The 25,431-nt window shown below is 45.7% G+C and overlaps 1 long non-coding RNA gene across 1 annotated transcript in view; it reads right to left on the bottom strand.

Annotated features, from left to right (window-relative positions):
* Positions 1–14,648: 14,648 nt before the first annotated feature.
* LOC133503958 (uncharacterized) overlaps positions 14,649–25,431 on the bottom strand; it is a 37,184-nt gene continuing 26,401 nt past the window's right edge. Inside the window, exon 4 of the long non-coding RNA XR_009795872.1 lies at positions 14,649–15,034. This is a non-coding gene — a long non-coding RNA (uncharacterized LOC133503958). The remainder of the gene's footprint in view (positions 15,035–25,431) is intronic.

Below are 25,431 nucleotides of genomic sequence, written 5' to 3'. Positions count from 1 at the left end.
GTTGCCGTTTCCCCCCACACCCCGCTAACAGTTTTCGGATGCTAGTTGTTGACAATCGGGTCATTAAAACAAAATAAAAGTTTATAATCTTTTTTTTTTTTTTTTATGGTGGCTTCTGGACTTTTATGAAATGTTGTTTTCCAAGGAGGTCAAAAATTTGGTTCCTTAAAAAAGAAAAAACGTTCTGCGTCCCTCTTGAAATTTTGAGGCCACTTCCAATAATGTATTTTTCACGCTTTTATGTTTTCAGAGAGGTTAATGAAAACTTGCTAACCATTTGTTTGGCTTAATTGGAGCTGAAAGATTGTTTTGATCATACAATATTATACATTCTCGTGACGAACGGATACTTCAAAGCCGTTTGCTTTTATCGAGCAGTCGGTTCGTTGAAGTGATTATGTTCAACTTTGTAGTTTGAGAGGGATTTCCAGAACGCTTTTTGTCATACGCTCGTTTGTTTTCATCGCATCTTATGAAAATGTATTATCACGTTACTTGTCCAAAGTCGGTGACAATGGACCTTTCCGACCTGTCAATCACTCGTCCGATAATAGCCAATCACATCGCCGCATTGTCTTCACCCCTGGCTTGACACGCCCCCTCTCGCCGTATTGTCCCACAAGCAATGCCGGTTGTCAGTAGCGTGCGCTTGGAAAAGTTCATGTTATAAAGACAATTGGTCCTCAGATGCGCTTGGAGGACGTACAATTCTGATGGAAGATATCCGGCTAGCTTACAAGGCAGCCCGCTTGATTCATTTTCCAAAGCCTAAAACACGGTTGACCAAGTGTCTACGATGGATTAAGAGCGCACGTACAAGTAAACCCGGAAAAGAAAATATCAACAAACGCAAGGCTGTATTTTCGAAGGTAAGTGAGGGAGAAGTATCTTCTCGGTGTCGGATTGAATTATGATCAGTGCTTTATACATTGCAGGAGAACAACTTTCACTTTGTTAGCGTATCACCGACCTGCCGAATGAAGTGTGTCGTGTTTTATGCCAAAGAGTCGGGTTAGCGATACATAAATGCGCCACGTCACGCAAGAGCCTATTTGCATAACATCGGACTTTTTAGACAGGGCACTGGGTTCCATTACGAGCCAAGTCAAATGAATTATAAAGACTCCAATGATACTACTGGTGATCTTTCCAAGTAAAAAGTACTCACCCTGCTTTACATCCGCAGCACGATTCCACTATTTTATCCTGTTGGATTTCAACATGAAGTTTGTGAGGCGTCAAACTTTTTCGCGTGGATCGCCAACGTTTGGCCGTAACTCGGACATTGCGTCCTGCTCCGTCCGAAATCTCAATTCCGCGAACGTATCCTCGCGTGAAATAGTTGAGACACTCTGGGACAAATCCGGCGCATTTGGCAAAAAAAAAAAACATACCCAAATATTATCTGGAATACGCGATAGAGAGAGAACCGACTTCAAACCTGTTCTGTTCGGTCGCCATTTTGGAAACGTGTGGGACACGGCTAAGGGGGCGGGGCTTAAGATCACCGGGTGATAACGATGGCGCTTTCCACCCTCGGGATTCGCATTCGTCTTGTCTCTGTTGCAACTGAACTGCAATCCACGTGACCTGTTCCGCAAAAGGCCCCAAAACGTCAAAGTTTGTGTGCCGCCTCGCGACGGGCATCCTGGGCGGGAACTCTTTTGAGCAAAAGCGCTCGTCACGCTTAATTGAAAGAACCAGACAGAGGTCACGTCAGCCACCTGAAGAAACGAGCGCAAACGTGTCAAGATTCCCTTTTTAAACGAGCCGGCGGGCCGAAGCGCGTGACAGGGGTTAAAAAGTAGCTTCCCCTTTCCGCGCGGGCGTGACGTACCAATTACGCTAACAATCCGGCCGAGGAAAGAGAAATGACGGCGATAAAAGTTGAGAAGATAACGTTCTTATCTTCGTCTAACGACCGGGCCGGCTTTCATTTGTCAGGCCGGAGTGTGAACAAGGGAAGCTCGCCACGTAGCAAATTCTGGACGGAGATTGCGCCGTACGACGCGCCGCGTAGCTTGCTCGCGTGCGCCGCGCGTGCCAACGGCGACGAGGACTCCCGATAACATTTTTACGTGCATTTTTTTTTTTTTTTTTTACACGCTGCTAACGGTTGCTAATTAGCGCCTTATCACCCTCCGTGTATTTATAACTCGTCTCCGGCGACAAACGGGTTCCGCGTGGCCGACGGCCAGCGACGGCATTTTGCCGCGGGTAATTATCCGCGTCGTTGCCCCGACGACGTTTGAGTAAAACGTTGTTGTGTGTGTCACGTCGTGTAACTGTTACTCGTTTTTTTTTTTTTTTTGTCTCAGCCATGACACTCGAAATTGCTTCTTTTTGTAAACGTCTCATCTTCAAGCAAATTAGGCAACTGTCTCTTTAAGAAGCACACGTCCACGTGATTGGTCAATATTGGCCAATCAGGAAACACGCTCACGACTTTCCGCTTGGTATCTAAGCTTGTTGGACACTTGATTCATTAAAGCCAAAGCAACATTTAGCGTACTTTTTCATATTTTTGTTGTTGTCTTTGTTGTATACTGTATGTTTATTTTTATCATCCATCCATTTTTCTTTTGCCGCTTATCCTCACGAGGGTCGCGGGAGTGCTGGAGCCTATCGCAGCCGTCATCGGGCCTGAACTGGTCGCCGGCCAATCCCAGGGCACGTCGAGACAAGCAATCAGTCAACCAGTCGCACCTTGGGGCAATTTAGAGTGTCCAATGAATGCATGTTTTTGGGATTTGGGAGGAAATCGGAGTGCCCGCCCGGAGAAAAAGCCACGCAAAGCACGGGGAGAACATGCAAACTCCGCACAGGCGGGGCCGCTGCGACGGTCTGAGCGCTCCCCCGTGCTGAAAAGTCTCCTTGTGATGTCTGCGCAGCCGTTACTAACAGGGGAACTCCGAGTACGGAGCAGACGCGAACTGGTCTCATCGTTCCCCTTCTTCGACATAAAGGTCGCTAACAAAACAAAAGTTGCTGAAAAAAAAAATATGCACATATACACTCGAATGGAACACGTTGAAGCATGGATGGGGATGTTTCAGACTGGCCGGGAGTTGACAAAATAAAGAGACTTTGCAGCACCGGGAGCGCTCGGACCGTCCACACCGGTCTTCAGAACTCGCTGCAAGATGACTTTTAGCTTTTTGTGAATGATTTTTTTTTTTTTTTTTGCAAAAACAAAGTACAGTACTAATAGCAAGTGCGTGTCTGTAGGAGGACGTTGTCGCTAACGCTAAAACACAAACTCGCTCATTGTCTCTTCCGGACGGCGGCATCGCGCACAGCTCGCAGCGTCTTTTCGCGCACATGCGCCGCTTGACTTGTGATTCCTTTTAATTAACGAGAGAATTAGTGGCTTTGTCGGCGTGGCCTCCCGGAGGAAAAGAGCCGAGGGGGGGGGGGGGGCCAACAAAAGCAGGACGCCGCGTTCGTGACATTTTCGCCAAGTTTTGCCAAGCGATGCCTCCGACGTCCGGAGGCAAAAAAAAAAAAAAAAAATACACGACGCTAAAATGTTAGCAGACGCCGTGGATCACTGTGCGCTGGTGTTAGCGTAAAATGCTAACTTTCATGGAAAGCAATGGCGCAGGACCATTTAGGCTCTGACATTTTGAAAAAAAAAAAAAAAAAACAGATCATTGATGTTTTCAGGAAAAAGTATGACCATGGACTACTGCCTCGTTCCTTCTACTACCTTAGAGTACCTCAAACTCCCCTTAAGTACTTCCTATTACTTCCAGCTACATTCTATGTTGTGCATATTAAAGTAGCAGTTGTTCAAAGGTTAATAATTACCTTAATGTCCATCTTAATTTACTTTAGCCTGTACATGCTGTTTTCAATATGTTAGCATTCATGCTAGCAGAGTTTAATTTTTATATGGTTTGGTTTGGTTGAACATTTTGGTCTTAATGTTCAATTCCATTTGATTTTATGGGTCAGTTTTACACTAAACCTACATCCATCCATTTCCTTTGCCGCTTAGTCTCACGAGGGTCGCGGGTAGTGCTTTACCAGCTGAGCCACCGTGCCGCCTCAGGCTATGCAGTTAGCGCAAAATGCTGATATTATTGTCAATTGAAGGAGAATTTAGGTACTTCCGTTGGTGACATTTTTTTTTTTTACATATTTCATCCTCTTTTATGTTTTCCCCAACATCTGTGTTTTATTTGTCCAGCTCAAGTACATCTTTACAAGTACACAGGAACGAAGGCCGTGTCACCTTGCGCCAGCAGCCGCTCAGTTATTCCGAGGCCCCCCCACCCCACCCCCCACGATACGGGGCCTGTCTGGCGTGATGTACGCGGCGGCCATGCTATCTCCCGCCGCAGAACCCGGCGCGATTGTTCTTGATATTTTTATGACGGGCGCCCTCAATCATGAACGGAGATTAGCTATCGCAAACGCGGTCGAGCATTAGCATGGCGCGGAATAGCATCTACATGCTATTATGTAAATGCTAACATCTGCTAGCCGGCGTGGGCGCATTCAAACGACCCCCAGACGTCTTTCTCGAGCCTTCTACTACCTCGCGGTACCTCAAACTATATTTTACTACTTCCCTCTTAGCTTGTATTAAATACTACTACCTTGAATGATTCTACTACCTCCTCATGTCATCCACTACTGATGATAGCTTCTACTACCTTCTAATTCCTTCCATCGCAATGAATCCCGACGATAACGCGGTATTCGCCGCACTCGCAAAGTTCGACGCCTTCCTCCTTTTCGGTCTGCGGCGTCCACTTTCGCTCGGATTCCAGAATGCGCTTTTGCCGAGCGAAAAAGGCCGCCGCTCGTCCCCGGGGCGCCCGTGCCGAGCGCTGTCGACAGCGTGGCGAGGTGCGAGGGCAGCGGCGGCCACATTGGATCACGTCAGCGCCGGCGGTCGGACGCCGTCGCCCGCCGCGGTGTTTGCTGTCACCGATCGCGCGGCGCGCGCACACACACACACACGCACGCAGCGCTAGCACGTCAATGCTGCTTAGCTAATGTCATTAATGACTTCATTAACATTTCCATAATCTATTTTAATAAATCCGAGGCGGCGTTAATGAGTGCTGGGGGGGCTGCGGACGATGGCGCCGTATGGAAATTCAAAGAGCAGCCTGAATCATGTCATGTGAATGATGTCATGTGACTGTGTGGGGCAGACGGGGGGGCAACACGGCTAATAACCGGACCCCTCTTGTGTTTGCTCCCGTCGTATTGCTCAGGTGTTCCCAAAGAAAGATGGAAGATGACCTTTCGAGGAGAACGAGAAGAGAAGGCCCGAGGTTCGGTTTTGGAATCACTCCCGATCAATCCGACGTCGCGTCGCCGTCGTTTCTTAACCAGTGGCGCCGTTGCACTCCCAGGGTAACTCCGGTTACCGATGACCTGAACTGAACTGAAATGACGGTTAAAAACTTGTTGCCGCCGGATAGACGCCAAAAGTTTTCTTTCCCTAATTGATCCGGGAGAACTTGTGGGGGAGGTTGATGAATCAAAATGTCACGAACGGTTCTACGGTTTGTATAAAATGTCCTTGGTGTTATTTGGCAAAACATAGTGGCTAGCCCGCCAGCTAGCATGATTTCAACAGCACGCCTTTTATTTCCATTAATATCTGCGCCCTCAATCAAAGCAGTAGAAAAGTCAGTTCGGAAGCCAGTTGGCTCAGGATCATGTTATCTGTGTCTGGATTTTTTTCATCTGTTCGAAGGTTAAATTATGGCTGATTTACCTGACGTATTATCATCATCTTTGCAACTAAAACATCACGCGTTCAAACTATGGCAGTAAAGAGGAAGGCTCAAATAACCGTTGTGGGGATTTTCCTGTTTTCTGATTTAAACAGAAGCCAGAAGGGTTTATTTCCAACTGATGTCATCGGCACCATTGCCATCGAGGTCCAGAGTCTGTCTCGATTGAAGTACTTTGGTCCTATGGTAGATGAAATAAAGGGTCCTACGGGAGAAAATTAACTATCGTAGATAACTTGGATGGAACAAATGGAGGAAGGCATCACGGGTGAAGAAGATGTTAGCCCAGCCGTGACATCTGGACCGGATATACAGTACCACCATTCACGTAAGTAAGGTAGACCAAAAGAATCTTATAAGAAATGATGATGTTGGGAAGGATCGACGAAGTAACTTGAAAGGGAAACTCGAGTTTGAAAGAAAAGACAGATCGCAAGACTGAGGTGGTTTGGACATCTGGTGAGAAGAACTGTAGACAATGAGGAGGACTGAGTACCAGATCCAAAGACTTCTCATTGGAATCCGGAATACGGGAATACCTGGAGCCACCCTGTACGAAATGGTGACCCAGAATCAAGGGAACTGAAGAATGCAGTCTTGGTACCACGTGGTCCCGTGGTGTCCCCCGACTGGTGTGGTGAAAGGTCCTTACGAGGATCGCTTGGCTTCACTGATTCGGGCCCCCTCCCGCCCCCCTGCGGCAACAGTGTCAGCGTCCCGCTGCCCCGCGTCAGGGGTGTCAAGCTGCATCCGAGTCACCCCTGGGGGTCGGAGGGGGCGGCAAGGAGACCCCTCCCCATCCTCGATACATCCCTGACAGACTGCATCAGGGTGGGCCGACCAGCAACAGAACGGTACTCCGGCCAACTAACTCTTGGCCGGATGGTGCTGCCAGTCTGTTCAGCAGTTTTGATCGGTTTGTTTTAGGATGGAGTTGATGTATTTCTCCCAGTTCAGGTCCTGTGAGATGGGAATTCCTCGGAACTTCTTCAAGGTCTCGATAGTTGGCACAAGTAAAGTCTTCCTCTACTACGGGTTTGGAAATCTGCGCATGTGCCACAATTCCGAGTGGACGATGTTTTAACTCTTACGTTTAAACCGCTAGCCGCTCGCGACGCAAATAAAAATCCGGCTGCATCGTTAAATATGCTCCAGGGTTCACACCGCCGGACCAAAGTAGCGGAAAATTAGTACTTTGGACTACTATGTACATCATACCGTAGTTTACCACCACCACGTACTTCCAACTATCTTCTACTACTTTGTAGTAACTCTGATGATCTCATACTGTCTTGTAATACACATCATCCACCGGTTTATCCTAGTTCTGATTGCTTCCCTTCTGACTTTTAATACACCTTAGTGCCATCGACTAAGTTCTATTAGTCCTCCTACTACCTCTTTGTACCATGTCCTACCTTCTAATGTCTCATAATGTCTAGTGACTTCCTTCGTACCTCCTAGTATTACCGTCTACTAGTTCCCATAACTTCACACCATCCAATACCGCCCTCTATTTCCTGTTATCTACCCACACTCCCTTCTAATACCGATGACTACTATCTAATATTTCTTTCTACCTTCTACTCTATGATTTTCTGCTACCTGGTACTTGTTAGTATCGGAGTGAGTGCAAACATTTTTTCTTGCTAGCATCGGACTAAGAAGTCCGGCCAAGTTGCGGTTAAAAATGCGCTGCTGTTAATTACAGGCGCGTGTTTTATGACTGTGACCTTTAAGTGCTAAACTAATCAATCAATACGGGAGGGAGGCGGCCAACTGGGAATATTTACATATGCAGATTCCCAAAGTAGGCCACGGTTTATCCCCACACAATCATTATTAATATCTGGACAGTCAACCCAAATACATTTTCTGCCTATTTCACACAACCTCCGCGTTATTAATTAGCCGCCGCTGTACTAGCGCTGCCCCAGCCATGTTCGACCCGCATGACGCCATCGTCGTAGTAATAATTGACTTCTGAATTTATCGGCAATACAAAAGTAGCCCAAGTGACAGTTTGAACTTTCTTCAATGTTTTGTGTGTGTTGACGTGTTGTTAGCTAGCAGGCTACTTTCTGGTTTGGTTCGGGTATTTCTGGTCTGGTTCACTTTTTGTTTTGTCTGCAAATAGATGCAAAAACAAAGACACAAACTAATAAACAAAAGTAAGAAACAAAAAAGTACTAAGAACAGTGATGCCTCGGTTCTCCACCAGAATCCGTTCCAGAAAACGGTTCGAAAAGTGAATTGTTTGACAACCGAATTGATGTTTCCCATTACAATGAATGGAAAAAGAGATAATGCGTTCCAAGCCTAAAAAAATTGGCTTTTTAAAGCATTTTTTTTTTAGCTTTTTCTGATAAACTGGAAAGTAGAAATGCATATAGAGTTTAAATACTTTATATAATAAAATAATTTAAGAAATATATTTATTTTTTGCTTAAAACGTCGGCTTTAGTAGTAGAGTACGCTAGGCTGGGAGCGCATTGCCGTATCTGTAGCGACTCGGGCCCTGGCCTTGTCAACTTTTTTTTTAATTAATAAAAGTGCAGAATAACTTTAAACAAGCAAACTTGTCTTCTTTGGAGCCATGATTGGTGGTTACTACGGTTGTCCTCCGTGAGAAGAAAAACAACAGTCACTACCGGGGACATGTCTGTGTACAGAGGCTACGTTATACACAATAACAAAATTGCGCTGGTTGCGCCACGCATATTATTTCATTTCCAGGTTTGTTTCAGGGGGCGTTCGAATAGACTAACAAAACGCGTTGCGCGTGGGTCAGCTTCTTGCGCCGCGCACATTATGTTCTTTCCAGGTTTTTTTCGGCGGTGTGAGAATTCACAACAAAGCACGTCATGGGTCAGCTGGTCTGGCGTTCGAGTACCGATTTTCGTTCGAAAACAGAAGCAAAAATCTCGAAATTTTCATTCGAAAACCAATCAAAACCAATTTGTCCGAAATCGGGGACGTTCGAGAACTGAGGCTTTACTGAGCAATTATGACAACTTAAGCTAACATACATCAACAAACGCATTGTATAACAAAAGAAACTAAACAATTCACAAGCAAAAATAAATAGAGTCAGCAACGAATGTGCTAATGTATTTAGCTAACAAACAAAAACACAAATGAACGAACAAAGTAACAACTAATGTAGTACCAAACCAAATTATCAACGAACCGACAAGTAACGTAACTTACCAAGAAATCAACTAACGACATAGTAACAACAAAATCCTAACCCTAACCCTACAAAGAAAGAACACGCTAATAAAACAATGAACTCAGCACGCAAAAAAATCTCAAGAAACTAACAAACTAAAGAACCAAGTGCGTGACAAAGCTAACAAACCAAGTAACTATTGAAGTGACGAGCAAAATGTCGTCTTCGGCGTTTGTCCACTCAAATCATTTCACAATTTGCATTTCACAAGAATGCGCCGCTACTTTTACGCTAAGAAACTGCACCAAGCGGCGCGCGTCACGCTAACGACAAAGTAAATTTGAGTTTTAGCAAAATAAAACAATTGCAAAGTTTGACACCTCCCAGACGCTTCAAACACAACCATTGACAAAAAAATTCCGTGACAATCCCCTCTTAAAAAAAAAAAAAATTAAAGAATAACCCACCCGTGTCGCAACGACGCGGAAACGCGACGACGTGTCCCGACGCAGACGGGAAGTCGTCCCGTCTGTTCGATTGGAAAGTTCAAAACGACGTTTGCTTTGGGCACGGGAACACTTGAACTTGTCTGCCCCCCCCGGGTACGACGCTTCGTTAGCATGTCGACTCTGCAGTAAAGAACAAAACTTTCAACATAAGGCCCGTGGGCCAGATCGAGGCCCACGAATCATTTGATGTGCCACGATGTCAGCTATCCTTGCGAATGTTCAGTCAGCTGACAAACAAAAGGTCATAAAATTGACCGAAAATCCTGTTGCTAGTGTTTGTGGTTCAATCGCTCTTCCGCATACTGAACACAAATGAAAACTGAACAATTCAACACGTTTTAATGTAATATTTTCTCGTAGGCATCTGTCTACAGGCTTAGCAGCTAAAGGCTAAAAACCTGACATTTTTCATCATGCGAGCCTGTTGCTGAACAAATGTTTTAATACGACTTGTAATCAGAATTTAAAAAAAAAAAAAAAAAAAATTACGTGGAGCAGTCCCATCACATTTTTTTTTTTTTTGCTTTTTTAACGTTTTGAAGCTGACACTAATCATCATCGTCACGATCACGACGGCAGCCGCCCACGCCCGCGTCATTTGAACACTCGTAATGCGCAACGGCGCGAGGCCCGACGTTTTATTGTGAAAAGTCCAATCGGGAGCCTTCCGATACGCGTCATAACTATTGCAATCAGGCGCCCCGACGTCGCGGCCGCATCTTAATTGACCAAATCCCCCCCCCCCCCCCCCCCCCCCGCGCCCCACCCACGACCCCCCAACTCACCATTTTTTTTTTCCAGCCCTGCCCTCGTCTCCATATTTTAATTAGTTGGTTAGTGATACATGTCCGGTCGTTGGTTCGCTAATTAGTATTTTCGTTCACCCTCTTGTTAGCCTGCTAGCTATCAACCGAGCAAAAACCAGCAACACTTCAACTGCCTTTTCGGATCACACTGAAGGAAAAAGTCGCGAGTTCGCATTCGAATCACATTGACATATATTAGCACAATATTTACATGATGCATTTATTCAACCTATTAGCATCGCAAGGTTACAAATCAATGATTAGCACAAATGATGCTAATGTTCTTTTCTCCCCTCAGTTGTTTATGACACGTTGCGGATAATGGCGACGCTAGCGATGCGTTTCATCCTAATGAGCCGAGACGGCGCTGAATTAGGGCCCGGCTAAATTGATACATCGCTCGTCTTGGCCATGATTTTTGCCGCCGGGAGGGAGGCCACCACTAATGCTAATGCGACCGCGCGACGAGGGGCCAGATTTGTTTTCACTCCGTGAGCCTCGGCACCGCTTTCTTTTTAAGCTTGCTCGTGCTACTGATTGATACCGGCGAGGCCTCGCTTGAGTTGCATTTTTGAACTAGCGACAACAGCGAGTTATTTCTGCTACACTGTTTACCTGAAAGTAGAAAAATGCGTTTTGTATGGATTTTAAATGACTTTAATATTTAAGTCTGTTAGTTTATAGCACAATATTAGCATTTTTAGCTAACATTCAGGCAGATTCAAATGACTATGTGGATAATGTCATTTAGTTTTGGCAGTGAGTTTGCAGTCTAATGTTAGCATTTCAAGCTAACATTATTTGATAAATAATACAAGCATATTGCTTACCTTATGAGCAGACAAATATTGGCTTGTTGATTTTATTTTTATTTTTTTAAACGGATTTAAAAGACTACACTAACATTGCTTTAGTAATAAGTGAGTTCATAGGATATTTGTGCCAACAGCAACTATATTCTGAAAAATAAAATCAAAATACAATTTTTACTTGCCTCAAAGAGTTACACAATTAAAATGCACTCTAGTTTGCAAGAATTGAATTCAGGATATTATATATTTTCCAACATTTTCTTCCCAGAAGTCAGCGTAAATCATGAGCAAGCTTGCACCCGAAACCTTGACTCCATCCATTTTCTTTGCCGCTTATCCTCACAAGGGTCGCGGGGAGCGCCACAGCCTATCCCAGCTGTCGACAGGCAGGAGGCGGGGCGCACCCTGAACTGGTCGCCGGGCAATCGCAGGGCTTATCGAGACAAACAGCCGCAGTCACAGTCGCACCTTGGGGCAATTTTAGAGTGTCCAATTAATGTTGCGTGTTTTTGGGATGTGGGAGGAAAGCGGAGTGCCCACCCGGAGAAAACCCACACAGGCACGGGGGGAACAATGGAAGCTCCACACAGGGAGGGTCCGGGATTGAACCCGGGACCTCAGAACCGTGAGGCCAGCGCTTTACCAGCTGATCCACTGTGCCGCCAAAACCTTGACCCTTTGGTCGAAAAATACCAAATTGTTGTTATTATTTGAACTGCAAATGTGTGAGGTTCAAACGGGAAATGTTCATATTTTTCACAGGCATCCGCTGGAGAACTTCCCATTTTTCTTTGCGTCAAACTGAGCACAAGAAAATAATCGGGTTAATCCTTGCCCCGCATGGGAAAATAATAAGAGTGACTCAAGGACATCTTTGTGGACGAACCCTTTGGACCTGTGATATTATTTCTCAGTTTTCATTTTTGTCAAAAGCACAGACGAGCGCAACTGAATTGAAAATTTCAAAAGCTCCACAACGCAATTATTTTCTTTGCCAGTTAAACAATGAAACAGCTTTGCGGTTACCTAAGACACGATTGGAATTTTTTTTCGAGATATAATTTTTCAGTGGGAAAATTTGGTGTCGTGTCCCCCCACCCCCCCCCCCCCCCCGTCAGGATCAATTTTGTGACACCAAGATGCGATTATTTGTAACTCTGAAAATCCGCATTTGGCTAGTTTGTTCAATGTAGCAGGAAATACGGTGGCCTTGAAAGGACAAACTGCTAAAACAATGCATTCCAAAAGTCCAACTTATAATCCGTTATCAGTGTTAACCTCTTAATATATGTATTCTTAAACGATATCTTAATATAGTCCGGTTTAATTTGTCTTGGGAGGAGAGATAAGGTGTATACGGGAGCCAAATCCCAAACAGTTGTTGCGTTAATTCCCCGGTAAAGCATCGAATCGCCTTCACATGGGAGCAACTTTAAAGGTCAGCCGGCAGACGCCTCCCGGTGCTCCATTCCGGAAAATGACAACCCAGCGACTTTCACCCGGTTAGCATGAACAATGCCTGCGAAAATGACACCAAAAAACGGATCACATTTCTTCCTAAAAGAAAATATCAATCTGTGCGTTTGGCCTTTAGCTCTAGCTGTAATATTTACGAGCTAACGTTAGCTGCTACCAAGGTATAGCTAGTAACTGACTGCTGTTACAAAACATAGTTTTGGTGAGTTTTTGTATACAAATGTGTACATTTTGTCCATAATCTATAACCTTGTCAATCCATCGTGATTTGTTGCAGCTAAGATTAGCCGCTAACTACAACCTTGCAGCTAGCCACAGACTAGAGAGTTGCTGTAGCCACTTGTGACCAAAACTAGAGTATTCGATTGGTTATTAAATTGTTTTCATTTAAAAATTCTTTAAAAGCCTGACGGCTAACATTAGCTGATAAATGCTACAGAGCTAGCGAGTGGACGACTGACATGTTGCTGTAACTCCCTTTTACAAAAGCTAAGACATTTTTTCGTGTTTATAGTTTTTGTCGGAGTCACTGATGGTGTTGCGGTCCACACGCCTGCCCTCGGTGCGGGCAGCGTGGGATCGATTCCCGCTCAGTCATTGCGTCGATATCTGCCCTGCAACTGACTGGCGACGTGTTCAGGGTGTAGTCCGCCTTTCGCCCGGAGCTAGCTGGCATAGGCTCCAGCTTTCCCGCAACCCTTGTGAGGATAATGACATGAGATAGCTTTTCGTGAGCGTCACTGACTCTCATCCACTAAATGACACCTAGCGCGCTATCTCCTGTCATCGATGTAGCGTATTCTGTTGATTTTCAAAGTTTTTGTCTCTAGTCTTGCCAAATCGAATCACGCCGAACCGTCCGCCGTGAAGCCGGCGGCCCACAGAAGTTGCGTGAAAATATCACCGCCGCCTTTTGGCAACGGCAGTGGCAAAATGGCACCCGAGATTGTACATCACCTGCAAAAGGGCAACGCTCGCTCGCTGGGCCCGCCATTATCGCGAGGCAAAACAATTTGCCCGCGCCATTTCGCACTCTGTCTTCCCGATCGTAACCTGTCGGCAGAATCGGCAGCGCCGTTAAGTAGCGGCCAAAGAGCAACTCGCTTTCCCGCTACTAAGTTGTTCTTAGCGCTTAAGTCGGGCCACGGCGGTGCTCAGTAATCATGTAGAACAAAGCGTAAAATTACAAAGACGCTAATGAATAATGGCGTGGTGAGTTAATTGCACGCTACAAGCCAGCATAATGCTCAGATAACCTCACCATTAACGCTTTTGTTAACAGCCTCTCAGCAGGACGTTGTTAAAGCCGCCACGCAGATAATGTCAAGCTAGCCCGAGTGGACACGGTCATATTGAGGCTTTCTTTCTTTTTTTTTTTTAATGCTGCTATTTTTCTCCCCCTAAGTGGTCCAAGGATGGAGACAATTTGTTGCCACTCGCCGCGAGACGAAAGGTCAGCGCGCACCGCTATCAGAATGCGCTAACCTCTACGCTAGCGCGGTGATAGCGCCGAGGTCACCCGCCACTTGACTCGGACGGCCTAATCTTTACTTATGTCCCCGTATGACTTCTGTTTTTAGCTCTGAAATGAAAAATTAACACTGATAAATGTAGACTGGATCAAACCATGCTGTCATCTGAATACAGATACTGAAAAGGAAAAGGTTCACTTGTTTGCGCCAAGGTAAACATTGTGCTAGTTTAGAAAATATTGGCCTCCAAATGCTAACAAACTCGCTATAAAATCTGTGTTTCACCTGCATAACAATTCGTCTTTATTTGCCGCGTATGCCAAAGACACAAAGAAGTTTTTCTCGAGCAGTTGGAGCCGCTCCACTACGACAAACTGACTAATTTTAATTTCTAAAAGAATAAAAAATATATAAACCGACGGCTCCAAGTGAAACGCTTGAGTTGCATTTTGCCAGGATCAGATCGCAACATTGTATCGTGGTCGATTTCCCAAATTGGGCCCGACAAAACTTCTTGTGGTGTGTCATCACCCGTGATCAACGGTTTTCTCGATGATGCAGACATGGCAAAAGTTTAATTAAAGTTTCATTTTTCATTTTTGACCTTTTGAGTGGTGTGACATTTGAGCGAGAACCCTCCGACATGTGACCTTGATGTTGACCAATAGGATTACATCCTGAAACAGTGCCTTGGCTCCGTTCTTCGCCGTTGTCAACATTTATTCCCGCGCACAAATTTCATCCATCCATTATCTACCGCTTTTCCGGGGGAAGTAGCTTCAGCAGGGATACCCAGACTTCCCTTTTCCCAGCCACTTCTTCCAGCTCTTCCGGAGGGATCCCGAGGCGTTCCCAGGCCAGACGAGAGTCTCTCCAGCGTGTCCTGGGTCGTCCCCAGGGTCCCAGGGTCTCTTTCCGGTGGGACGTGCCCAGAACACGTCACCACGGAGGCATCCGGATCAGGTGCCCCGGCCGCCTCATCCGGCTCGACACTGAGCCCCTCCCTGATGACCGAGCTTCTCGACACCCTGCGGAGGAAACTCATTTCGGCATCTCTTATCTTATATCTTAGAGCATAAATCAACCGGACGCCGCCATACTGTTTACGTACAAGCATTAGCGCTAACACTAGCGTGCTATCTAGCTAGCGACATGACGTACGACACCAGTTGGACCTACCGACACGGAATTAGGTGGGCAGGTCTGTCATAACAATCGGCCCGAAAAAGTATTTCAGACCCTCTCCCGGGTCGGCCATTTTGGTTTGAACAACCCAACCCAAGTGAGCCCCGAATCTTCAAACCAATCAAATCTCGTGTTGGCAAATCTTGTTGTTTTTCACGGTACGTTTGTCATGGACTTCCCGATTGTCCTGCGAACGCGTCGCAAGCACACGCGCACAGAAGGAAAGAAACAAAATGTACTTTTGCTAATGTGCGTCACCGTTGAAAAGAGCCACGCACCGATTGCGGGATCAAAGCGACGGGGCGGCAATTACTGTTCATTTGCAGCCCGACGCTCATCAGCGGCCACAAAAGGAAAAAAGGAGATAATAAGCATATGAAATATCAAAGGCGAGAGCAGAAATCCAAATAAAAGGAGGCGTGATTACCGCGGATAATAGAAATAATCACCCTCATGTGCGTTTCACTTTCCCCCAAAAGACATATAATTGTTGTTTTTTTTTTTCCAAAAACATGCACAAATATTCAAAGTAACTGATTTTTTTTAGTATTTAATGACTTTTGGAGGACTGATAATCAACACACAAGAAATGAATTGTATCTGCTGACTGATTAAATGTGTGTGACGTGGGCAAAATGAGAATTTTGGACAAACAGCGGCGTGGTTTTTTTGCGTTAAAGTCAATTCCACGTCGAAAGTGTTGATCGTAAAACGTTCGACTGACGCGTGGGCGACCGCGCCGACGTCACTGCGGCACTTTGCCTTTTACGTTCCGAGCGCAACCCACGAGCTCGGTTTTAAAAATGTGTTGCAGTTCTTCTCCAAACCCACGCAGGCCCGGTTGACGTGCAAATTCCACACACGCGGGGCAAGGATTTGAACCCGGGTCCTCAGAACTGTGAGGCAGAAACTCAAGCCGGTTGCGTCACCGCGCCACACCACAAATACAGGAAAGCCTCGGTCCTCCAACGTCCCCGTTTTCGAATGAAAATTTCTTTTGCTTCTGTTTTCGAACGAAAATCGGTACTCGAACGCCCCCGACGAAACCCGGAAATAACGTAGTGCGCGCGGCTCAAGCAGTCGACCCACCCACAACGCCCCCCCGAAAAACGCATGGGGCGCAACCAGCGGACTTTTGTTATTGTGTATGACACAGACGTGTCCCGGTAGCGACTGTTGTTTTTCTTCTTTTGGAGGACGAGCGGATTAACCCCCAATCATAGCTCCAAAGAAGGCAAGTTACTTGTTGAAAGTTATTCTGCACTTTCGTTCATAAAAAAAAAAAAAAAAAAGTTCACAAGGCCGGGGGCCGAGTTGCTACAGATACGGACGGCAATGCACTCCCAGCCTAGCGTACTCTACTACTAAAGCAAAAAATAAATCTATTTCCTCAATTGTTTCATTATATAAAGTATTTAAACTATACATGCATTTCTACTATGCAGTTTAGTATCAGGAAAAGCTTTAAAAAATGCTTTTAAAAGGCTATTTTTTGGGAGGCTTGGAACGCATTATTTCTTTTTCCATTCATTGTAATGGGAAACATCGATTTGGTTTTCGAACAAATCACTTCTCGAACCGTTTTCGGGGAACAGATTGTGGTCGAGAACCGAGGCAATATATGTGACGATACAATTGTTATTCACACGTGTGTGTTTCTTTCGGCTTGTCCCTTTCGGGGTCGCCACGGCGCGTCATCTCAGATGAACGCATATATACGTTTGGCACAATTTTTTTGGACGCCGGATGCCCTTCTCAGGGAGCGGAGGCCCCAGTGGGATACGAACCCACAACCCCTGCTTTACCAAACCAGTGCTCGAACCACTGAGCGCAATTGTTATTCACACGAAACTGACCAAATTATCCAGAGCCACCTTACGGGATGCAAGGCAAGATGGAGAACGCGGCTACTTCCGACCGACACGGCGGCACTCGCAGGAATTGTGCGATTGTTTGCATTTTTCATTCTGCAGGAAGGTGGAGAAAATGGACAGAACGCAGTACACGAGGTGGTTCATTTCATACCTTTACGTTAAAAAGCGATCCTCACAACACGTTCTGGAAGACATCTCAGAGGTGGATACATTTTTATTACCTTTAAAAAAAGCACAACAACGTAACAGACTAACCGCGATGGCCGCAAGTTATTTCCCCCCCCCGCCGGTCGGAAAACTCAACCTGGCCTTCACGCGTGCGATGACATAAGAGAAAAACCAGCAGCCCTAATAATTAATCTATTTAAAAAAAACATGCGATTTGTTTTTTTTTTATGATCGAACACGCTCGGCCTTTTCGCTAATGAGCGCGTCTTTTACGTGGAACGAGGCTCGTAAAAGTCGGACCTTGGTGAGGACTCGGGCGAAACGTCGCTTCCATCGCGGCAATCAGCGCCGGCCTAATTGGCGTCGTTGGCGCTCTCAAGGAGAGCCGACCAATTAAAATGCCTCCGTTGTGCTTTAAAGAGCCAATTAGCGCGCACATGGCCACCGGCTAACGGCTAAATACTAATCATAAAAAAAAGTTCTTTACAAGCCGGCCCACGAGACACGCTCGATCTCGAGGAGACCCCCCCCCCCCCCAAAAAAAAAGTAGAGCAAGTCAGCCATTTTGGATAAAAATATCAATTTTTAGCCTCATTTTGTACGGTTGCACACCCCTAGCTTTGAAAGCCAGTTTCACCTATCCATCCATCCATCCATCCATCCATTTTCTTAGCCGCTTATCCTCACAAGGGTCGCAGCTGTACACCCTGAACTGGTCGCCAGCCAATCGCGGGGCACATCGAGACAAACAGCCGCACTCGCGATCGCACCTATGGGCAATTTAGAGTGTCCAATTAATGTCGTTTTTGGGATGTGGGAGGAAAGCGGAGTGCCCACCCGGAGAAAAGCCACGCTGGCACTGGGAGGACGTGCAAACTCCACGCAGGCGGGGCCCGGATCGGACCTCAGAACTGTGAGGCCAACGCTTTACCAGCCCCGGTTCCACCTTGTAACAAAAAATTCGGGATGATGGTCAATCTTCAGTCGATCCAGAAAAAACTCTCATGAAGCCATTCCGAAAAAGGCACAAGAAGTCCGCCATTTTGTGGTCATTTCGCCGATTTCCGGGAGTCCTTCGAACGCAGACCCATCCTAGAAAGTTTGCCGTCAACTATAACACGATAATAATGTATATTTATAATAACCATGCCCAAAAAAAAAGCACATAAAGTCTGACGTGTTGCTCGGATTGTCCATTTTCGGATCATTTCCGGGTGTTCAAAGTTCTTGGCGGCAACACAGCGGACTACTCACCCGGCAGTATCAACTACGCTGCCAACTACCCACGTAGCCATGCCATCAGGTTTCAAACGAACCACCTCAACCGCGCCTACTTCGCCATGACGTTTGCAAAGAATGCCAAGAGGGGCCACATTGGACATTATGCCTCTGCCTCAAAGTCCTGCATTTGGGTCTGCCCCCACACCGGAGGTTCCTGACATCGCCGAAGACATCTCCACCGTTCGACGAACAAGCCTACCGAGACGGGCTACGTAGGCTCCATGGAACGGCGGTTGAAGACGCGGTGGCCGGCTACAAACCGGTCGTCGTCCTTGGTGGCGACCCAACCCCCGAGGTGGACTAGACCGAAACCGATCTTCCGCGGGACACAAGATCCAAACTTTCGCAAATCCGCTCAGGACGAAGCCGCGTGCTCAATGACTATGTGGCTCGTGTCGACAATACTATCGTCGACCTCTGCCCGAAATCCGGACAGGGAACCTCACGATACGTAGCGCATCTTCGACTGCGCAGCGGTTCACACAACGCTGACCGCAACGGACCTGCGGAAACGCCCGAAGGAAGTGGCTGCCTTCCTGGAACTAGAAATTGACTGATCAATCCGAATGCCTGGCGAAGACAACGACAACGTTGAAACGTAGGTTTTGGTCACCGCGCGCGGCGCTAGCATGACGGCAAAGTTTTCCCGACTTAACTCTCCGCGGCATTGCGTGGCCGAGCTTCCGTTTGGCCGGTAGGTAACGCGGCGAAAAGATGCGCCAGATATCGGCGGCGATGCGGCGGGCGTCTGATGTACGGCCGCGTTTGCGGGTAATAAGAGCGTCTCCGGGCCTGCCGCTGATTTCGATCAAGGTCATTAACGCCGACGTGTTGTCGGAGGAGGAGGCGGCGCCGATTGGGACATTAATCCTGCACAAATAGTTATCTGGCCGCAAAAAGGGGAACGTCCCAAAAAAAGAAAAAATCATAATAATAATAACAAAGACTGAAAAATGCGGCGAGTCGCGGCGGGCCGACACTATCTGCCGCAACTTTTCACAGCGATGACGCGTGTGCCGCTTCACGAGTCATAAGTCTTACGGGGAGACGTATGCCTTCAACAAAACGCACACGCACACAAACAAAAAAAAAAAATTCCGATATGACCGACTAGCCTCCATTACTCAAGACGAGTTCAATTCTTAGAAAACAAAAATATCAGCTCAGGAATAATAATAATCAAAAAAAAGTCACTTGCGCCCAACAAAGCAACAAAAACTACTGCTGTACTTACAATTCTACTTTCTAAAAATTTTCATAACATCATTTTTTTGTCATGAGCAAGGCTTGGTCACTGCCAAGAGGGGCCACATTGGACATTATGCCTCCACCTGGAAGTCCTGCATTTTGGGTCTGCCCCCGCACCGGAGGTTCCTGACATTTTTTTTTTTTTTGCTTCACTGCAACTGACATTGTGGTACTCCTTCTGATCTCTGCATTCTGGCCACCGGGGGGCAGTACAACGCACACGCGCAAAGAAGAAGAGTTTCACGACTGACCTGCGAAAATGAAATGAACGATCATTTCGTCTTTCGAAACCTTACGTAGCGGAAAATAATATTTGACGCCCCGAGGCTGCGTCCCCAAAAATAGATCACTCGTTCCATTCAGGGTGCATTTGACGATGATGATGATGGTGATGGTACGGTGATGAAAGGCGAGTCCTTCAAACGCAGACCCATCCTCGAAAGTTTGTCGTCAACTATAACACTATAATAATGTATATTTGTAATAACCATGCCCAAAAAAAAGCACAGAAAGTCTGACGTATTGATCGGATTGTCCATTTTCGGATCATTTCCGGGTATTCAAAGTTCTTCTTGGCATTGTTACATACAACATTGTTACGAGCGGGCAGCAACACAGCGAACTACTACGCTGCCAACTACCCCCCCCCCCCCCGTTCCATCAGGTGTCAAACGAACCACCTCAACCGCGCTTACTTCGCCATGACGTCCACAAAGACTGCCAAGAGGGGCCACATTGGACATTATGCCTCTGCCTCAAAGTCCTGCATTTGGTACTCCTTCTGATCTCTGCATTTTGGCCACCGGGGGGCAGTGTAACACACACGCGCAACGAAGAAGAGTTTCACAACTGCCAAGCAAAAGTGCAGTCAAATGACCGAAAATGAACTGAACGTCTTTCGAAACCTTACGTAGCAGAAAATAATATTTGACGCCCTGAGGCTGCGTCTTCAAAAATAGATCATTCGTTCCATTCAGGGTGCACTTGATGATGATGACGATGGCACGGTGGTGAAAGGCGGCCTCTCAACGGTCTTTCCCTTCCCCCGGATGAGTTCGGCCGTCAGGAGTACCCAGATGTCCTCATCAAGGATGCATCGCAGTGTTTTAATAAGCACAAAGTATATTTTGATACACTCTTTAATTTCCCCACCACGTCATTATTAGCTTTTGATAGCGCAACCTCGCCATCTGGCAAATGTTAATGCGGGAGAGCGGATCCGAATTCACTCCTCGCCAGATTGTAATAAAACGTCAGCGCGGGCGTGACGCGCCCACGATTGGATGGGCCGGCGTCGGCGCCTTCCGGAATGCGGGGGGTGGGGAGTCGTTTTTAACGCCGCGCGACACAAGACGAATACGGAACTCGGTCCGGGTGGAATTTTGTCGCGTGGACCCGTGTGTTGACGCGGCGATGATTTTAATAAAAAATGTCACTGGAAGGAAACTTATGCCTGTTTTGTAGGGCGAAAAAAAAATCTTCTAATCTATCTAATATTATAATAATATTTTTGAAGTAAACCTGTGATTTTCCAAAGAAAAAAAGTCACACTTTTGAACAACCAATACGAAATATCTTTTGGGGAAAAAATTCACATTTTTCCAGGATTTTTTTTTTTTTGTAAAAAAGCTATAATTTTTTAAAAATAGTATTTAGTAAAAAAGTATACTATTTTATGCTATTTTAGTAAAAAAAAAGGATACCGTTTTACAAAAACTAAAATTGTATATAGTAACAATATTTGACAAATAGAAAGCCATTGGATTTCTCTTTTTTTTTTCAAAGAAATACTTTTTTCTATTTCGAGAAGAAAACCATACTCATTTTTTGTCATCTTTTTTTTAAAAAAAAAAGGACTTTTGGGGGAAAAAAACTTTGTTTTGAAAAATCTTTTTATTTCAATACATTAATTTTCTGAGAAAAAGTGATTTTTTTTAAAAATCAAATTGATGAGAAAATCTAAGCCAAAAAGAAGGATTTTTCTAGAAAAAAAACATTTTATTTTTTTACACACCAGCATTCACAAATGAATCTTTTGGAGGATGAGATTGCGCCCGAGCTTTGACGCAAGGTAATAACTGAGGTTCAATGGGGGGGCGGAGCCGGCAAATGAGTTTTTGGGGCGCTCAGCCACCAATCATAATTGTAATCACAAAATTAGGATGTGACTGAAAATTATATGACTTTTTTTTTTTATAAAAAACCTATAATTTTTAAAAAAATAGTATTTAGTAAAAAAGTATACTTTTTTTTACTATTTTATACTATTTTAGTAAAAAAGTATACTATTTGACAAAAAGTAAAATAGTATATAGTAACAGTATTTGACAAAAAGGAAGCCATTGGATTTCTCTTTTTTTTCCAAAGAAATCTTCTTCTTCTTCTTCTTCTTTTCCTTTCGGCTTGTCCCGTTAGGGGTCGCCACAGCGTGTCATCTTTTGCCATCTTAGCCTATCTCCTGCATCTTCCTCTCGAACCCCAACTGCCCTCATGTCTTCCCTCACCACATCCATAAACCTTCTCTTTGGTCTTCCTCTCGCTCTCTCTTCCTTGACAGCTCCATCCTCAGCATCCTCCTACCAATTTCCTCACTTTCTCTGGCCTCTGGACATGTCCAAACCATCCAAGTCTGCTCTCTCTCGAACCTTGTCTCCAAAACATCCAGCTTTGGCCGTCCCTCGAATGAGCTCATTTCTAATCCTATCCAACCTGGTCACTCCGAGCGAGAACCTCAACATCTTCATTTCTGCCACCTCCAGTTCAGCTTCCTGTTGTTTCTTCAGCGCCACCGTCTCTAATCCGTACATCATGGCCGGCCTCACCACTGTTTTGTAAACTTTGCCCTTCATCCTAGCAGACACTCTTCTGTCACATAACACACCAGACACCTTTCGCCAGCTGTTCCAACCTGCTTGGACCCGTTTCTTCACTTCCTGACCACACTCTCCATTGCTCTGTATTGTTGACCCCAAGTATTTGAAGTCGTCCACCCTCGCTATCTCTTCTCCCTGTAGCCTCACTCTTCCCCCTCCACTTTTCTCATTCACGCACATATATTCTGTTTTACTTCGGCTAATCTTCATTCCTCTCCTTTCCAGTGCATGTCTCCATCTTTCCAATTGTTCCTCTGCATGCTCCCTGCTTTCACTGCATATGACAATATCATCTGCGAACATCATGGTCCAAGGGGATTCCAGTCTAACCTCATCTGTCAGCCTATCCATTACCACTGCAAACAGGAAGGGGCTCAGAGCTGATCCCTGATGCAGTCCCACCTCCACCTTAAATTCCTCTGTCACACCTAAGGCACACCTCACCATTGTTCTGCTGCCATCATACATGTCCTGTACTATTTTAACATACTTCTCTGCCACACCAGACTTACGCATGCAGTACCACAGTTCCTCTCTTGGTACTCTGTCATAGGCTTTCTCTAGATCCACAAAGACGCAATGTAGCTCCTTCTGACCTTCTCTGTACTTTTCCACGAGCATCCTCAAGGCAAATAATGCATCTGTGGTACTCTTTCTAGGCATGAAACCATACTGTTGCTCGCAGATACTTACTTCTGTCCTGAGTCTAGCCTCCACTACTCTTTCCCATAACTTCATTGTGTGGCTCATCAACTTTATTCCTCTATAGTTCCCACAGCTCTGAACATCCCCTTTGTTCTTAAAAATGGGAACTAGAACACTTTTCCTCCATTCTTCAGGCATCTTTTCGCCCGCTAGTATTCTGTTGAATAAGTTGGTCAAAAACTCCACAGCCATCTCTCCAAATTGCTTCCATACCTCTACCGTTATGTCATCAGGACCAACTGCCTTTCCAGTTTTCATCCTTTGTAGTGCCTTTCTGACTTCCCCCTTAGTAATCATTTCCACTTCCTGGTCCTTCACTCTTTGCCTCTTCAACTCTTCCTTCTCTCTCATTTTCTTCATTCATCAACTTCTCAAAGTATTCTTTCCATCTATTTAGCACACTACCGGCACCAGTCAACACATTTCCATCTCTATCCTTAATCACCCTGACCTGCTGCACATCCTTCCCATCTCTATCCCTCTGTCTGGCCAACCTGTAGAGATCCTTTTCTCCTTCTTTCGTGTCCAACCTGGTGTACATGTCTTCATATGCCTCTTGTTTAGCCTTTGCCACCACTACCTTTGCCCTACGTCGCATCTCGATGTACTCCTTTCGCCTCTCCTCTGTCCTCTCAGTATCCCACTTCTTCTTCGCTAATCTCTTTCCTTGTATGACTCCCTGTATTTTGGGGTTCCACCACCAAGTCTCCTTCTCCCCTTTCCTACCAGATGACACACCAAGTACTCTCCTGCCTGTCTCTCTGATCACCTTGGCTGTCGTCGTCCAGTCTTCCGGGAGCTTCGGTTGTCCATCGAGAGCCTGTCTCACCTCTTTCCGGAAGGCCGCACGACATTCTTCCTTTCTCAGCTTCCACCACATGGTTCTCTGCTCTACCTTTGTCTTCTTAATCTTCCTACCCACCACCAGAGTCATCCTACACACCACCATCCTATGCTGTCGAGCTACACTCTCCCCTACCACTACTTTACAGTCAGTAACCTCCTTCAGATTACATCGTCTGCACAAAATATAATCTACCTGCGTGGTTCTACCTCCGCTCTTGTAGGTCACTATATGTTCCTCCCTCTTCTGGAAATAAGTGTTCACTACAGCCATCTCCATCCTTTTTGCAAAGTCCACCACCATCTGCCCTTCAAAGTTCCTTTCCTGGATGCCGTACTTACCCATCACTTCTTCATCGCCCCTGTTTCCTTTACCAATATGTCCATTACAATCTGCACCAATCACAACTCTCTCGCTGTCTGGGATGCTCAGAACTACTTCATCTAGTTCCTTCCAGAATTTCTCTTTCAACTCTAGGTCACATCCTACCTGTGGTGCATAGCCGCTAACCACATTATACATAACACCCTCAATTTCAAATTTTAGTCTCATCACTCGATCTGATACTCTTTTCACCTCCAAGACATTCTTAGCCAGCTCTTCCTTTAAAATAACCCCTACTCCATTTCTCTTCCCATCGCCTCCGTGGTAGAATAATTTAAACCCTGCTCCCAAACTTCTAGCCTTACTACCTTTCCACCTGCTCTCTTGGATGCACAGAATATCAATCTTTCTCCTAATCATCATGTCAACCAACTCCTGAGCTTTTACTGTCATAGTCCCAACATTCAAAGTCCCTACACTCAGTTGTAGGCTCTGTGCATTCCTCTTTTTCTTCCGACGCTGGATCCGGTTTCCTCCTCTTCTTTGTCTTCGACCCACAGTAGCTGAATTTCCACCGACGCCCTGCAGGTTAGCAGTGCCGGGGGCGGGCGTTGTTAACCCGGGCCACGACCGATCCGGTATGGAATTCTTTAGATGAACGCTCATATTTGTTTGGCACAGTTTTTACGGCGGATGCCCTTCCTGACGCAACCCTCTGCATTTATCCGGGCTTGGGACCGGCCTACAGATTGCACTGGTTTGTGCCCCCATAGGGCTGCATTTTTTTTTCCAAAGAAATACTTTTTTCTATTTCGAGAAAAAAAGCACTCAGAGATTTAGAAAACAAAAATTCAGGTTACATTTTTTTTTTCAAGATTTAAAACGCCTCATTTTTTCTTCAGAAAAATCTATTTTAAAAAAAA

Source organism: Syngnathoides biaculeatus, chromosome 7 (genome assembly GCF_019802595.1).
Source record: "Syngnathoides biaculeatus isolate LvHL_M chromosome 7, ASM1980259v1, whole genome shotgun sequence".
In the NCBI taxonomy this organism is placed as follows: Eukaryota; Metazoa; Chordata; class Actinopteri; order Syngnathiformes; family Syngnathidae; genus Syngnathoides; species Syngnathoides biaculeatus.
The sequence above is the reverse complement of the archived record's forward strand: the minus strand, read 5'-3'. Positions and strand labels throughout refer to the sequence as shown.